The sequence below is a fragment of the Vombatus ursinus genome, unplaced genomic scaffold, assembly GCF_900497805.2.
Source record: "Vombatus ursinus unplaced genomic scaffold, bare-nosed wombat genome assembly UNPS02009205.1, whole genome shotgun sequence".
Classification (NCBI taxonomy): Eukaryota; Metazoa; Chordata; class Mammalia; order Diprotodontia; family Vombatidae; genus Vombatus; species Vombatus ursinus.
The window spans coordinates 16,651,336-16,667,208 of record NW_020948983.1 but is presented as its reverse complement, the minus strand read 5'-3'; the positions used below and the strand labels follow the sequence as shown (position 1 = coordinate 16,667,208).

At 40.1% G+C, this 15,873-nt stretch overlaps 1 protein-coding gene across 2 annotated transcripts in view; it reads right to left on the bottom strand.

The window, feature by feature from the left end:
• COL17A1 (collagen type XVII alpha 1 chain) overlaps nt 1–2,381 on the bottom strand; it is a 67,095-nt gene extending 64,714 nt beyond the window's left edge. For both annotated transcript variants that reach the window (XM_027851540.1, XM_027851541.1), the window contains exon 1: nt 2,257–2,381. The gene's annotated coding sequence lies outside the window, so the exon portion shown is untranslated. The remainder of the gene's footprint in view (nt 1–2,256) is intronic.
• Nucleotides 2,382–15,873: the final 13,492 nt, after the last annotated feature.

The window sequence follows — 15,873 nt, the reverse complement described above, 5'->3', positions numbered from 1 at the left end:
CCTCCATCTGGGGGACAATGATTGTTGTATGCTCTTTTTTCTTTTAGATTTTTAAGACCATGGTACCACAGAGCCTAGGGGGCTGGGGGTAAGGGAGAGAGAAGCCTGTATAGGCAGATCAGTGCTAGGCCAGAGGTAAGAGCTCATTGAATTAGGGCAGCATTTCCCAAAAGAATTAAGCCAATGACACTTTGGGGCTTGAAATACATTGACAGAGCTTACTTCTGTGATAGGTCTGGGGATATGAAATACCCTTAAAGAGAGGATTTTGTTGTTATTGTTGTTGTGTTATTTCAGTTGTGTCTGACTCTCCATGATCCCATTTGGGTTTTTTTTTTACCAAAGAAACTGGAAGGGTTTGCCATTTCCTTCTCCAGCTCATTTTACAGATGAGGAAACTGAGGCAAACAGGGTTAAGTGACTTGCCCAAGGATCACACAGCTAGGAAGTGTCTGAGGTCAGTTTTGAACTTAGGTCCTTCTGACTCCAAGGCTGGTGATTTTAGAGCAAAATAGGGGAAATATAAACCCATTTTCATATCTCCTGAATAGAACATAAGCTCCTTGAAGGCAGGACAGGTTCATTTTTATCTTTATATTCTCAGCACCTAGAATACTATCTTGCAAATGGTTCGGCTCAAAAACTATTTGTTGACTTGCATTAATCAGATGCTTCTAGCTGTTTGATGCCACAGCAAATGCACTTTTACAATTTCAGCCCAAATTTGGCATTAGACACAAGATGCAGCTCTAAAGACTATCACTGGCTGTCTCTTATTTCACTATAATTGTATCCTTCCAAGGATTAAAACTCCAACTTGAAGCAGACCCACTCATTTTCATTGTCCCCATTTAAAATCTTGCCATTTTCTCCAGTAACCTCTGCTGGGGCTGGTATCTCTGAAGCATATTCACCAAGAAATACACAACAATCACAGTAGAATTCTGAATCTAACTTGTACTTTGTTTCTAAAGGAGAATATTCCAACATGGAAAGAATGATTTTGCCTTTCAAAGAAACTCTTTTTTTAAAAAAATTATTTCTGATGCTTCTCAAACCCATGAATATAGACAATGAAACATCAGAAGTGCCCTAGTCCAAGGTGAAGTTAGTGATTTGACAAATAATTAATTTCATCCAGGAGAGGCAGGGCAGGATGATGGAAATAACATTGGATTTGGAGGCAGAAGACTTGGGTTCATGTCCTGCTATTTACTAGCTGGGTGACCTTGGAGAAGTCACTTAACATCTTTTCCCTGCATTGTAAAGAGAATGATACCTGTCCTGATTTCCTTTTAATATTGTTTGCTTGGGGGAAGAGCCCCTGGCTGAGGGATTTGATTTAACCCAAATAGAGGAGCTCAGCTACAGAGGTCATGATGGGACTCACTAGTTGGTGGGTTAGAGTCTGTTCTGGACAATGGTGTGAGCCATGATTATTCTAACAAGCATCATTTATACTAGGACCTCCTAGGGTGCCATTTAGCTTTTCATATACTCCCTGTGCCTCTTGAGATACTCCAAGAATAGTTATTAAGAGACAGATAGTCAGGGATGAAAAGATTATAGATTTAGAGATGGAAAGAACCTTAAAAGCCATCTAGTCCAACTATATGGTATCATTTTACAGATGAAGAAACTGAGGCCCAGAAATATTAAATTACTTGCTGAAGAACATATAGGTTGTGATCTGACATCAGATAAGTACTCTGTCAACTAAGCCATGCTACTTTCCTATTAAAAGGGGAAATTTTATGCTATGAAAAGTCATACCAAAAAATTTGGCTCCCAAAGCACATTCTGACCTCTGCTTAGGCACTGGTGGTTCATTCACTAGCTCCCCAAACTTCTCTCCCCCATCTGATGATCCTAGCTATGAGCTTCAGTCAGATTAGGCTCAGATTTAGAGCTGAAAGGGAGTTCAAAGATTATCTCATTAATTCCCTTCATTTTAAAAATTAGGAAATTGAGGCTAATAAGGGTTAAGTGGCAGAAGTCAGACTCAAACCTAAGCCTTTTAACTCCAGAGCAGTAGTCTGACCAATAGACCACACTGCCTTCTAATTAAACAAAATAAAACAAAACCCAATTTCTACCTTGATGAGCTATTTCCTCTATCAGCCTTAGTAGACTAATAGCAATAGCTATTATAACAATAACAATAGCTTACACCCAATATAGGAGCCTTAAGGTTTATAAAACATTTTATATACATTGGGAGAATCCCAAATCAGATTTTCCAAACAAAGGACTTACCTAGATTGCTTTCCTGAAGGAATGGAGAACCTCTTTAGATGAAACCCCCCTCTGTCCTCCCCTGATGTTTTCTTCTTCTAAAAATGTGCAGTGAACACTTTTTATCCCACCCCAGCAAAGGTGTGTTATGGCTGAGTGATCTTTCAAATATGCTGGCTTCTCTCTCCCTCCTCCCCCTTTTCTCTTTCAGTAACTCTGCTCCCAAACAAGTCCTGACAATGATGTGGCGTGGTTTACAGCTTTACTCCACCCTTCCAATTATCTGACACTTGCTGGATACAACTGGCAAAAAAATCTGCCTCCAGGAATCAAACTTTATGGAGCTCCTTTTCACTGCTCGGGTGGATTAATCTTTTATGGGCTCGAAGAAGAAAAGGAACAAAGGTTCAGTATGAAGGAACTGACTGGGAGTTGTCCTCCTTCCTCTTCTGTAGTCTATCTTAAATACCACCACAGTTTGGGATCCTACATTTCATATCTAGCTTTGCCCCGAGTTCCAGTCTATGGTACCAGGGGTGGGCTTGGGTTGGCAGGGGACAGGAACAAAAGGCCTTAGACAAATTGAAATTTGAGATGTTGTATCTAAGTCTTCCCTCTTCTTTCTGTGTCTATTCCACTCCCCCACTTTTAATGTTGCCCTTGGCTCAGGTCCTGTCCTGCTGCCCCAGATCCTTCAGTTAGGAAAGAAAGTGTCTTGCCAAATTCATTAACAATTAGGGGTAGAGACTTAATATATTAATCAAATCTGCCAGGAAGACTTAAGTTATTGTTGTTGTCTTTTTTTTTTTTTTTGTAGAATGGAAGAGTGCAATGCTGAGGCCAAAGAAAATATTAGCTCTACTGGTGGGATTTCAAACATTTTGGCACCTGGATGGGAGGGAGATTTTGGGATGACGCAGATTTTCTTGGTACTCTAAAGATCATGGTGCTAGCTGCTCTAGCAACATCGAAGTACATTTGTGTGTAATTGACAGACCCTTCAATATTAGGGGTTTCTATTGGAGGTGTTGCTGACTTGCCATGGGGCTGGATTTGGCCAATTTCAAGTAGTTCCAACAAAAGTGTAGATCAGAGGTTCTTAGCCTGGTATCTACAGACACCTTTGGGTTTATGAATTTGGATAGGAAAAATTTTATATCTTTATTTTCATGGACCTCTAACTGAAATTTAGCATTTTCTTCAATTATTTAAAAACACGATTCTGAGAAGGGGTCCATAGGCTTCACCCAAACTTCCAATGGGGTCCATGACGCAAAAAAGGTCAAGAACTTCTACTTTAGCTAGGAATAGGTCCTATTAGAGGATCCTTCTCCCTGCCCCCCATCACCTAGAATTATTTGAGGAGGGTGAAAGCTAAAGCTTGAAGTAGCCATGATTGACCTCCGGAGCCATTAGTCATTTGCAGTTTAGATTTACAATAGTGAGATGTCCTAGAGGAATTCTGGGATCCTGGAAGGGAAGGGATAGATAGTGTGCTTTCAGCAGCATGGCACTTAACGTGAAGGTCTGCTCTGTGTTGTAGTGAGCACCTGCTAGCAACTTTGACCCATCTCGGCACAGGGAGAAGCAGCCAGGCGCTATGTGTTTTCTTTCTACCGCATATTTTCCCCTTCCCCCTTAGTTGTCTTATCTCTAAAGTGAAAATAATTATACTTACACATGGGTGTTGTGAAAATCAAATGAGGAAATGTGTAATAATGCTTTCCAAACTTTACAATTCTATGTAAAAAGTAAGCTATTATTATCATCACTAATTTCCATTATTAGCCCTGTTCTTAGACAATTGGCCCACAGCTTTCAGAAAAACTCACTACAATCCTTATGCACAGAACTCGGGCTCATGGAATCACAGGAGCACAGAATCACAGAGTTGGAAGAGGCCTCTGAGACCAGGGAATCCAAATGGTATCTCAAGAAGAATCCTCTCTGCAATCTCCCCCATGAGTGGGCACCCGGCCTTTCTTGGAAGCCATCTGTCTCAAAGGAGCGCCCTGCCATCTGAGGCAAGCTTTTGGACAGTGCTCACCTTAGAAAGGTTTCCCTACATTACACCTAAATCTGCCTCTTCGCACCCACGGCCCAGTGCTCTGGGACCCATCGAACAAGACGAATCCCTCTTCCACAGGACAACTTTTCAAATACTTCAAGAAAGCTTCTCGCTTCCCCTCTCCTTCCCCCAAATGTTTGCTTCTTTAGACTAAAGAGAATCAGATCATCGCAGAATCTTAGAGTAGGAAAGAGCCTCAGCATGCATCTTTTCCAAGCAGACCAAAAGGAATAGCCACTAAGACTTAGCAAACAAGTGGTCACCTAGCCTCCTCTCGAAGACCTTCAATAAGGGAAGGGAGCCCACTGCTTCCTGAGGCACCACATTCCATTTATGGACAGCTCTAATGACTAAAATAGTTTTCCTGGAATTGAGCCTAAATCTGTCTCTTTGTAGCTTTCAATAATTGCCCCGGTTCTGCTGTCTGGAGTCAAATAGAAGTCTAGTTCCTTTTTCATGTGATAGCTGTTCCGATACTCTTAGACAGCTATTACCTTCCTCCAGAATATTTTTATTTCTAGGTTAAACAGCCTCTGTTCCTTCAAATCATCTTCATATGGAAATTTTCTGAGTCCCCAGGGAGGTAGTATGTGTCCTGTTGCTCTTTCCTTTGGTGGGAGACATCAGGGTGGGAGCAATTGGCCACTGAGTTCCCACCTTACCAGTCATTAGGGCCAAATAATATAATGTAGGTAAAACACTCTGCAGACTTGAGTACTATAGAAATGTAAATGTTTAGCAAATACTTTATCTTGTGATGAAATACTACTACTGTGCTGTAAGAAATGATGAGCGGATTGATTCTATTTTATTTTATTTTTTTTGTTTTGTTTTGTTTTCTGAGCAGGTTGATTTTAGAAAAACATGAAAAGACTTGCATGGAATAACGAAAAGTGAAATGAGCAGAATCAAGAGAACATTGGATACAGCAATAGCAATATTGTTCAAAGAATAACTGTGAACGACTAAGCTATTCTGAATATTATAAATATTCGGATCGACTACAAAGGACCTATGAAGGAAGATGCTAGCCACCTCCAGAAAAAGAATGGATAAAGAGTAGTATGCATAGTATGGTTTTACACTGCCCCCCGCACCCCATATATCTATATATCTGTGGCAAATGGTGACCTTCCTTAATGCAGGATGGGGAGGGAGGGAGATAGTTTAAAATTTAAAATGTAACCAGAAAAATCAAATTTAAAAAAATAACTGCTTTATCATTCAGCATTTAACTTGGTGCTTTGATGAATTTGTAATTTCATCGGGGGCATGCTGCCTCCATTGACAGAGATTGTAAACTTTCTAAACCATCTCATATTATGAGATTCTTGTCTATGTTTTTTCATAAATTCCCCTTAGAGGACATATCCAATGTGTCGAAGACCTTCTTGGGATTCTTTTGGTATCACAGGGGTGACCACTTGGTCAGTCCATTTTTATGTCAGTCTATAAAGTACAATGTAAACTTTAAAGCCCTCTAATAAAAGTAAATGATTATGTCTTTCACATGGTTTCTTAGATACAAATCACTGTTTGGTAACAAGCTTTAACCTGCCTACATTTACCATGTGACTTTCCATTGTCACCTGAGAGGTAATTTTAATTCTTCTGAGATTATGGTAAGCTATGATTTATAGCCATATACCTTTCCTGGGACAATATTAGTGTAAAACAGATGGCATTTAATAATAGCTAATCTAGTGATTATTATGTGCCAGGCACTGGGCCAAGTGCTTTATATTTATTATCTCTTTTGATTCTCACAACAACCCTGGGAGGTAGGTGCTATTATTTCCATTTTACAGATGAGGAGGCAAATAGGGGCTAAGTGTCTTGTCTAGGGTCACACAGCTAGAAAGTGTCTGAGGCTGTATTTGAACTCGGGTCTTTCTGACTCCAGGCCCAAGGCTCTGCTCATCATGCCCCCTAGCTGAAAGCATGGCACAATTTCCCAAATGCAATCCAGACAATCCCTCTTCCTACCTGATTCCAGCTCCACAGATTATAATTGACCTTCTGAGCCTATCCAAGATGTATCTACTGATCAGCTAAGCATCTTTGTCACCTAGGAGTCATGGACCAACTTGTGCTGGAGATAAGAATCAATTAGAAGGGCCTGAGGGAAAGCTTCCTTTTGGGGAAAGAGGATTTTGGGATTATAGATTTAGAGCTGAAAGGGACCTCTGAGGCTGTCCAGTACAGCTTCCTCGGGGAGTAAACTTCAGAGGCAGGATTTGAACCTAGGTCCTCTGACTCCAGAGCCAGCATTCTTTCCACTGTACCATGATTCCTCCTAGAGAGAATGGACTATATCATGACTGGAGGAAGTATGACTCCATGCCATATGAAGCCAGAAGGGTTCACGAGCTAATCGCATTCAAGAGGCTAGGCTGGAGGCAGGAAAGGAGATTCCCAGTAGTTGCTCAATATTGGATACATTCACATGCCCAGTCAAAGAGGACTCACCAGAGGGGCATGGTAGCCATCAGTGAGGTCACAATTTACTTTGTACAATTTCTTTACCCGAGTGAGCATTCTTTGGTCAGAGCATCCTAGCCAGCCTCCCACCTCCTGGCCACACTGTTTCAGAGTCACCACAGTCCCAGAGGCCATCCCCCCCTTATAACTCCTCTCTAGAACTTGAGACTGTTTAGTTCTGGACCCAGATTACCGTCTGTCTGTGGTGATGACTATGGATCTACACATTAACGTGCTAAATTGACAGGCTGCCTATCCAGCTGCTCCTCATAGTCCAAACCACAGGCTTTTCATTACACTTGGTTTTTCTGGTATTATCAGGTCTATCTCTTTAGAGGGATCGTAGATCTCCTTCAGGAGTCCTTGGGAATATCCTGGGTCTTGGCGCCATCACTGCAATGTCATGTGAAAGAAAGAACATTTGGAGATCCTCAGAGGAGCTCTTCCATTTGGAATCTGAGCAGGAAGTCTTCCCTGACAACAGTCACCACCTCCTCCTTTGACACTCGTAACCTCAGGGCTGGGAAACAGAATTATCTCTGTGGCTGCACTAATCAAGGAGTTAAGTATGAGAGTGTGTATGAGTGACTGACTTCTTGTTAAAGGAAAGCCCTGAAGGCTGTGCTTTGTTCTATCAAGTGAAATGCTTTTCTTTAATCAACTTGCAATAAACATAGCAGGAACTTGTATTTTCTATACCTGTCAATCACATGACTCTAAAGATGTGAGCTATGGTAGAAAAGTCATTTGCTAAAACTTGAGTATTCCCTTCTCCTGTTTTCATCAATGATACTCTCACTACATGTATGTTCGGACATTTTCAGTCATGTAAGGCCCTTTGTGACCCCAGTTGGGGTTTTCTTGGCAAAGATACTGGAGTGGTTTGTCATTTCCTTCTCCAGCTTATTTACAGATGAGGAAACTGAGGCAAACAGCGTTAAGTGATTTGCTTAGAGTCATGAAGCTAGTAAATGTCTGAGGCTGGATTTAAAGTTAGGAAGATGAGTTTCCCAGACTTCAGGCCTGGCTCTCTATCCACTGTGTCACCTAACTGCCCACAATACGTGTTTAGTCCTTGTCATAGATATTTTATGAGAAAGTATGTGCGTGGGCATGCAGTGATTGACTTCCTCTCAAATACCCCTTTTGGGTAATAATATTTGCCATGATGTTTTCTCACCTTTTTTGTTATTTTCTACTCCCTAAGCTATGTTAGAAACACATCCATCAATGTTTTCACAATTTTGTCACTTCCAAATGAGCTTCCTCTGTCTGCACTTGATCAGCACTAACTACAAAGCCTGGTACATAGTGAGCTGCTAATAAATGCTTTTTTCCATTAGTCCTTTCATAATTCTCTTTTCAATTCATTCATCTGGTTCAGCCTCTCTTCCTAAGATGGACAATGGGTACTGAGATGCTAGAGTTCAAATGTGGCAGTTCCACAGTCAATAATGATGAAATAGGTCATTTTAAAAATGCTGATGAGTATTTCATTTTTTGGTCTTTTATTGTTCTTCCAATTTCATCCCTAAACTATGGCCTATTACTGAAGCTCATACTGACCACATTTGAAACTTGTAGGCTTAATAATAATCCTGTGATTCATTTTATTCACATCCAGAAATTTCCTTAGGAACATGAGAATCTTACTTGCCTTTCTTAAAGTCACAGACCCCTACAAGAAACTGAGGCTACCAAGCACTGCGTCAAACCTAGGATATCATTGGAATTAGGGGAATCTGATCCACAGATTAGCACCTGCCTCGCAATTCATAGTCTTACAGAGTCACCTTGGGCTCTGGAAAGTTAAGTGCCTGAGAACTCAACCACAGTGGGACTTGACCAGGGTCCCATAGCCAATTTGTGTGAGACCTGGGTCTTGAACCCAGGCCTTTCTGACTCTGAGGCCAGCTCTCTAGCCACTATTCCTATATATGCCTCTCAGGCATTGAAATCATGAGGGTTTATTAAAAGGCATATAAAGAACACAGAAGGAAGTAATAGCTTAACCTTGTCAACAAGAGAATAGTTTTAACCCATCTTCTAGTTCACTCACTATTTCTCTCTCCTACTGATTACATAGTTTGCAAAACTGATGACACCAACTGGTCAAGTCTCTGCTGCATGCATGAGTATCACAGGGCACAAAGGGATGGCTCCCTTTAGCTACACTCCTCTTTTCTCTGCGGTCTGTACTTCCTTTACTCTTTATTCCCTGCCTTCATCCTGGCTCCTAGTGCCACTACCGCCTTTGGTGTTGTTTTCTTTGAGCACAGTCCTTAAACACTTAGCTTGACTAGGGAACTCCTTTCCAGGCTACTGACCAGTAGCCTTCCGGTCATCTCTACCCAGATATTCTACTGGATATTCAAATTAACACGTCCAAATGGGAACTTATCACCTTCTCCCCTAGACCTGCCCTTCTTTTAAAGTGTACTGTTTTTGTTGAAGGTACCATCATCTTCCTAGCTTTTAGGTCCATACCTTTGGAATCATCCTGAATTTTTCCTTCCCCTTTCTCCTCCATAGCCAATCAGTTGCCCAGGTCTGAAGACTCTACTTATCCCTCATCTCTCACATCTGTCCTCTTCTCTCCATTCACAGGGGCACAATACTAGTTTAAATCCTCATCACCTCTCTTCTTGAAATGTAATAGTGACTTCATTAGTCTCCCTGATTCCACTCTCTTCCTATCTCTAATCCATCTTCTATACAGCTATCAAAATCATCTTCCTAAGATCCAGATCTGACCCTGCCAATTCTCTGCCCAAAAATCTTCAGTGGTCCCCCATTGCCTTTTGGATAAAATATGCACTCCTTCTCTTGGCATTTTAGACTCTTCAGAATCTGGCTCCAACCTTGCCTTTTCAGGCTATTTCCTATCACTCCTTCATTCCAGTCAAACTGACCCAATAGTTCTTCCCTCTGCTTGACATTCTTTCCTCTGCCTCTGTGCGCTAACAAGTCAGACTCCACACCTGAAATGCCTTCCTTCTTCAGTTCTCCTTTTCAGAATCATTCCCTTCTCAGATCAGGTGTCTTATCCTCTGTGAAGCCTCTTCTGATTTCCCTGGGTGTTAGTGCACTTTCTCTCCTTTCCTTCTCTGTGTACAAGTGGCATCCCCTTAGTCGAATGTCAACTTCTTGAGGGAAGGGACTGTTTTGTTTCTGTCCTTGCATATCGAAGCATAACACAGTAGAAGGACATCGTGGTGTAATGGAAAGAACACTGACTTTGTAGTCATAGAAATTGGGTTAGAATTTCATCTCAGTTATTTTGTGTGACCTTGGACAAGTCAATTAAGTTCTCTGTGCCTCAGTTTCCTTATCTATAAAATGAAGGAATTCTTTTGGATGTTTTCTGAGCTTCCTTCCAGCTCATCAGTTTCATGTCCAATGACTTTTTTTTCACTTATATGACCAGGTAGCCAGATGTTAAGTTGTGAATAGGCCCACATGACCTTCTCTCTGGATCACTATAGCCACAGAGTTTTTATTTTGTTTATTTTTTTAATCTTGGTAACCATCAATAACCATTCAATATACTGAAAAGGAAAAAGCCTATTGTTCATGGAATATTGAGCTTATCATTTAAGAGTATATATTAATAAGATAGTAACAAAATGTCCAAAAGCTTCGAAACTCCTTTCTGAATTCTTTATTCTGTGAGGGCTTTCAGATTTTGTTGTTCAATCATGTTTTCAACATAATTATATTCACTATGTATTTTTTAATTTTGCTTTTTTGTCTTGTCACCACCCCATATGTTTTCCTTCTTTCTTTGTATTCTTTATATTTGTCATTTCTTATTGTGCAATGCTATTTCATTATACTTATATGCCACATTTTGTTTATTTCTTCTCATACCATTGGACACATGGTTTGTGGTTAGGTTTTTTGCACTTGGGAATATTTTTGTCCAGAGAAATCTTTTAAAAACACACACACACACAGGTAGTATCCTTAGAATATCATATCAAAGAATATGAATGGTTTTAGTCACATGATTTTTTGCTGCGCTCTATATGCATGTTTCCTTAGATTCACATTCAGTTCAATTTAGTTAAATCCGATATATGTGCAACTACTGTGTTTAATTAGTACAGAGAGGGTTGGACTAAATGATCTCCAGCATCCTTTCCCGTTCTCTCAGGCTCCATGCTCCTACTGAGTCAAGTGAAGTCCACCTGTGTTCGCTTTGCTACATAAAAAAGGAAAACTATTGTACTGTACTACAAACCTGAGAGTAATATGTAGTCGAATAAAGCAAGGTTCCTTATGACCAAGGAAATAAGAAAAAGTCTTGTAGTTAAATAAGACTTCAACAGTTACAAGTTATAGTAAACACATAAGAAAGGCATAGTATATTATTACATATCAGAGGAGAGAGAGCTCTCTCTCTCCCTATAACATGAGGTTAATTATGCCTTTAATATCCACCTTGCAGGGTTAATGTAATAAAATGCTTTATAAACCTTAAAACAGTGTAAGTGTGATTTGCCATTATTAGTAAATTTTAAGGTCCACCTGTTACAATGGAGTGGTTAGAGTATTAAATTTGTATTCATAAGAAGTTTGGAAATAAAGATCTCAGGAAACAAAAAAACACCTAGCAACCCTTGTCTTGGCTAAAATGAAGAAGCAGACAGATGGATTTGGGAAATGGCAATGACTAAGATACCGGAAAGGTGGTTCTTACTTTTTGAATAAGGAGCTATGCGGATGAGTCACTTTCATCAGTTTTTGACTGATGGCCTGGAAGGAGGATTTCTTTAAAAGGCAACCCGGGGTAAAGTATCCACCCAATGGTGTGTCCGTATTAACTTGGGGATGACTTTAGGGAAGGGATGTCTGTGGGAATCTGTGAGCCACCTTCAGAGTCTTTGCCTCCAAGGTATTTGCTCACGTGGAACTCAGTTTGGTAGCATGCGACTAAAAGCTTTCCTTTTTATAGGGCAAAGTGAATACAGGTGGACTTCACTTGATAAGATAGGAATATGGAAGCAGAGAGTTAGAACTGGAAAGAATGGTAGAGATCATCTAGTCCAATTCCCTCTTTTTTTAGCTGAGGAAATTGATGTTTAGAGAGGGGTGATGCCTTGCCCAAGGTGACACAGGCAGTAAATGGCAAAGTGGAGATTTGAACCCATGTCCTCTGACTTCAAATCCAGTATTCTATTCCCTCCACGCTAATGGATCATAGCTCCAGGGTAGGAAGAGACAACATAAGAGGTCATCTAGTCCAAGTGCCTCATTTTACAGATGAGGAAACACATGGGGATGTGAAATGACTGGGCATGTAGAGATTGACTAACAAGCAAAGCTAAGATTTGAGACCAGTCATCTGACTCTAAATCCAATGTTCTTTCCAATGCACTGTGATGCATAGTTGCAAAATAAATTGGATTGGATTCCCCCCAAAAACATATGATCCAAAATTTTGGTTATCAAAGCATATTTTTAATGTTGAAGATAACAGTTAAAAAATCTTAGGGGGAATCCTTTTGTAAAGTGAAGAATCATCACTAATTCAACTTTTTTAGTAAATCCATTTTTTTCCAGTATTGACTAGACTTAAATAAAGTGTACAGCAAATAGATTTCTGTCCACTCCCTAGCCCTCCCACAAGGCATCTTTATTACTCTTGACAGTTATGGAAAAGTAGTTTTGGCCAGAGCTATTTCAGCTGTGGGATTAAAATTCAGTCTTTATTTTCCCAAAAGTCAGTGAGAGGTAACTCATCTTTTTGAGTTCAAATCTGTCCTCAGACATTTACTAACTGTGTGACCCTGGACAAGTCACTTAACCCTGTTTGCCTCAGTTTCCTCATCTGTATAATGATCTGGAGAAGGAAATGGCAAACCACTCCAGTATCTTTGCCAAGAAAACCCCAAATGGAGTTACAAAGAGTTGGACATGACTGAAATGACTGAACAACAAAGGTCAAATGAGATAGACTGAAAAAAAAATCACTCGATTTTTTTCCTATGTTATGAGAGAAATGTATTATCCAAGATAGTCATTCCAATATTTTGAGTGGTTGGTAAATGCACTAGGACTTTTAATATGACCAGGCTTAATTATATCAACTATTGAAGATAACAACCTCTATACTTGAATATGTTAAAAGATCTGAGGTATCATTGGTATGGGTACTCTTTCCTATTAATGTAGATCATTATCCTTCTATTTGACAACTGTTTATTAAGCACATATTTTATAAAAGGCTTTTGTGACCCATGAAAAATAATTCATCTTGGGGTCAACCCTACTAGATGTAGCTAGTCTGGTGTTCCCTTGATAGGCACACAATCTCTCAACAGACCTATACGTCAAGTCATCAAGTCACCAAGCCCACAAGCATTTATCAAGTGCTTATTATTTGCCAGACACTGGGCTAGGAGCTAAGGATACAAAGAAAGGCAAAATCAGTCCCTGACTTCAAAGAGTTTACAATAACATGCAGTAAACATACAATACAATAAACAATAATAATAGATAACATTTATATAGCTCTTATTATGTGCCAGGCACCATGCTAAGTGCTTTACAATTAGTATCATATTTGATCCTCACAACAACCCTGGGAGGCAAGTGCTATTATTTTCCTCATTTTACAAATAAGGAAACTGAGGCAAACAGAGGTTAAGTGACTTGCCCAGCTTCATGCAGCCAGTAAATTTCTGAGGCCGGATTTGAACTTAGTTCTTTCTGACATTAGGGAAGGCACTCTAGCTACTGTGCCACACAAACAACCAAATAGATATAAGATATTTAGAGTAGATGGAAGGCACTCAGAGAGGAAAGGATTAGTAGGTGCCAGGACTGGGAAAGGCCTCCTGCAGAAGGTAGAATTTGACCTGAGTTTTGAAGGAGATCAAAAAAACTAAGAGGTGAGGTGATAGGAAAGCATTTCAGACATTAAGACTAGTGCAAAGGCACTTAGATAGGAAATGGAGTGTTGTGTGGGAGGAACCATAAGTTACTATGCTGGAAGCATAGAAGATAGAGTCCTGGGCCTGCAATCAGGAAGACTTGAGTTCAAATCCTGAATTTTCTAAGGGGAAACAACCAGGACTTGACAAAGGTTGTCTATCTGGCTATCTATCCTTAGAAAATCTAGGATTGCTCTTGTCATAATCAAAATCCAACTTGAACAACATGCAGGAGGAAAGACAAACAGAAGGAATGAATTCTTAGCTGCTGTTTCCTATAACAGGTCTGAAACCAGGGGACTCCATTCCTCCCTCACCTTTGCTTAGGCAGCACTGGGTTCTCTCAAAATAAGAGCTGGCGTTTCCATAAAACCTTAAAGTTTGCTAAGGGCCTCACATACATGGTCTCACTGGAGCCTTATAGTAATCTCATGAAGTAAGTACTATTGGTATTATTAACTGCATCTTGCAGATGAAGAGATTATGAACTCAGATTCACATGACTACTAAGTATCAGAAGTAACAGTATGAGCAAAGCCATGGGAGGTGAAAAGCATGGTGCCCATTTGGAGAGTAGTAAGTAGTGTAGTTTGCCTGGACTACAGGATAGATTTAGGAGAATAGAAGATGATAAGCCTGGAAACATAAGTTGGGCCCAATTTATGGAACACCTTGAATGTTAAGCTAAGGAGTTTAGATTTGATTCTATATGTAATAGATTATGTCATAGCTATTGTGGGGATCAAATAAGATGATATTTGTAAAGTTTTTAGTACAGTGCCTGGTACATAGTAGGTGCTTAAACTATGCTTATTACCTTCTCTCTTCTTTCCTAATAGGGAGCCATTATAGATTCTTGAGCTGTGTATGCATGAAGAAGATTATTCTGGCAATGGCATGTAGGATGAATTGGGTATGAAAGAGTGAAGGTGGGAAGACCAGATCACGGGCAATCATAGAAGTCCAGACTTGGTTGATAAGAGCCTGTGCAAAGACAAAGGTGGGGGAAATAGAAAGCAGAGGTGGTATGGAAGAGATATTGTTGAGGAAATTGACAATATTTTGTCATTGATTAGATATAGAGGGCAAAAGAGAGGAAGGAGTCAGGGACATTTTTAAGGTCCATTATCATACTATACCTTGAGGCCTGAGCTATTCCTTGCCCAGCTATTTTTTTTTTAAAACCAATATGTTGGGAAAAAAAAATCATTCTTACTAGATGACTAGGCAGTACAGTGGATAGAGTGTCAGGCCTGGAGTCAGGAAGAACTGAGTTAAAATCCAGCCTCAGATACTTATTAGCTGTGTGACCCTGGGCAAGTCACTGTTTGCCTCAGTTTCCTCATCTGTAAAATGAGCTGGAGAGGGAAATGGCAAACCACTTTAGTATCTTTGCCAAGAAGACCCCAAAAGGGGACATGAAGAATCAGATATGACTGAAAATGACTAAACAACAAAAGATGACATTAAAAAAAGATTGTTTTCTGTATGTTTCCTTTGATTATTTTGTTCCTTTCCCCCTTTTATCTTGAGGGAGTAGGGAAATTTTCTATCCTTGGTACTGTCAATATCATAAATGGGATGTTGTTTTTAATGGTCCATGTTTCTTTGTTAATAAATCTATCCTGGGGGCAGCTAGGTGGCGCAGTGGATAGAGCACCAGCCCTGAAGTCAGGAGGACCTGAGTTCAAATCTGGCCTCAGCCCAAACACTTGGCACTTACTAGCTGTGTGACCCCAGGCTAGTCACTTAACCCCAATTGCCTTAAAAAAAATACATCTATCCTGTACCTACCTCTATGTCCAACTTTGTTATATTATTTATTATTCTCCTTCCTGCATTCCACACTCCAGTCAAATTGGTCTTCTCTGTTCCTCCCACACAACACTCCATCCCACCTTTGCACTGACTGTCCCCCAAGCTCAGAATGCATTCCCTTCTCTCCTTGACCTCTCACAATCCCTTGTTCCCTTCAAAACTCTGTTGGAGAAACCTTTTACACGAAGCTTTTACTGATCCCCTCGGCTGCTAGTGCCTTCTCATCCCAAAATATGCCCTGTGTTTATTTTTTATCTACTCACTTATGTACATGTTTTCTCTTCTGGTAGAATGCAAACTTCTTGAAGGCAGAAACTACTTCATTTTTGCCTT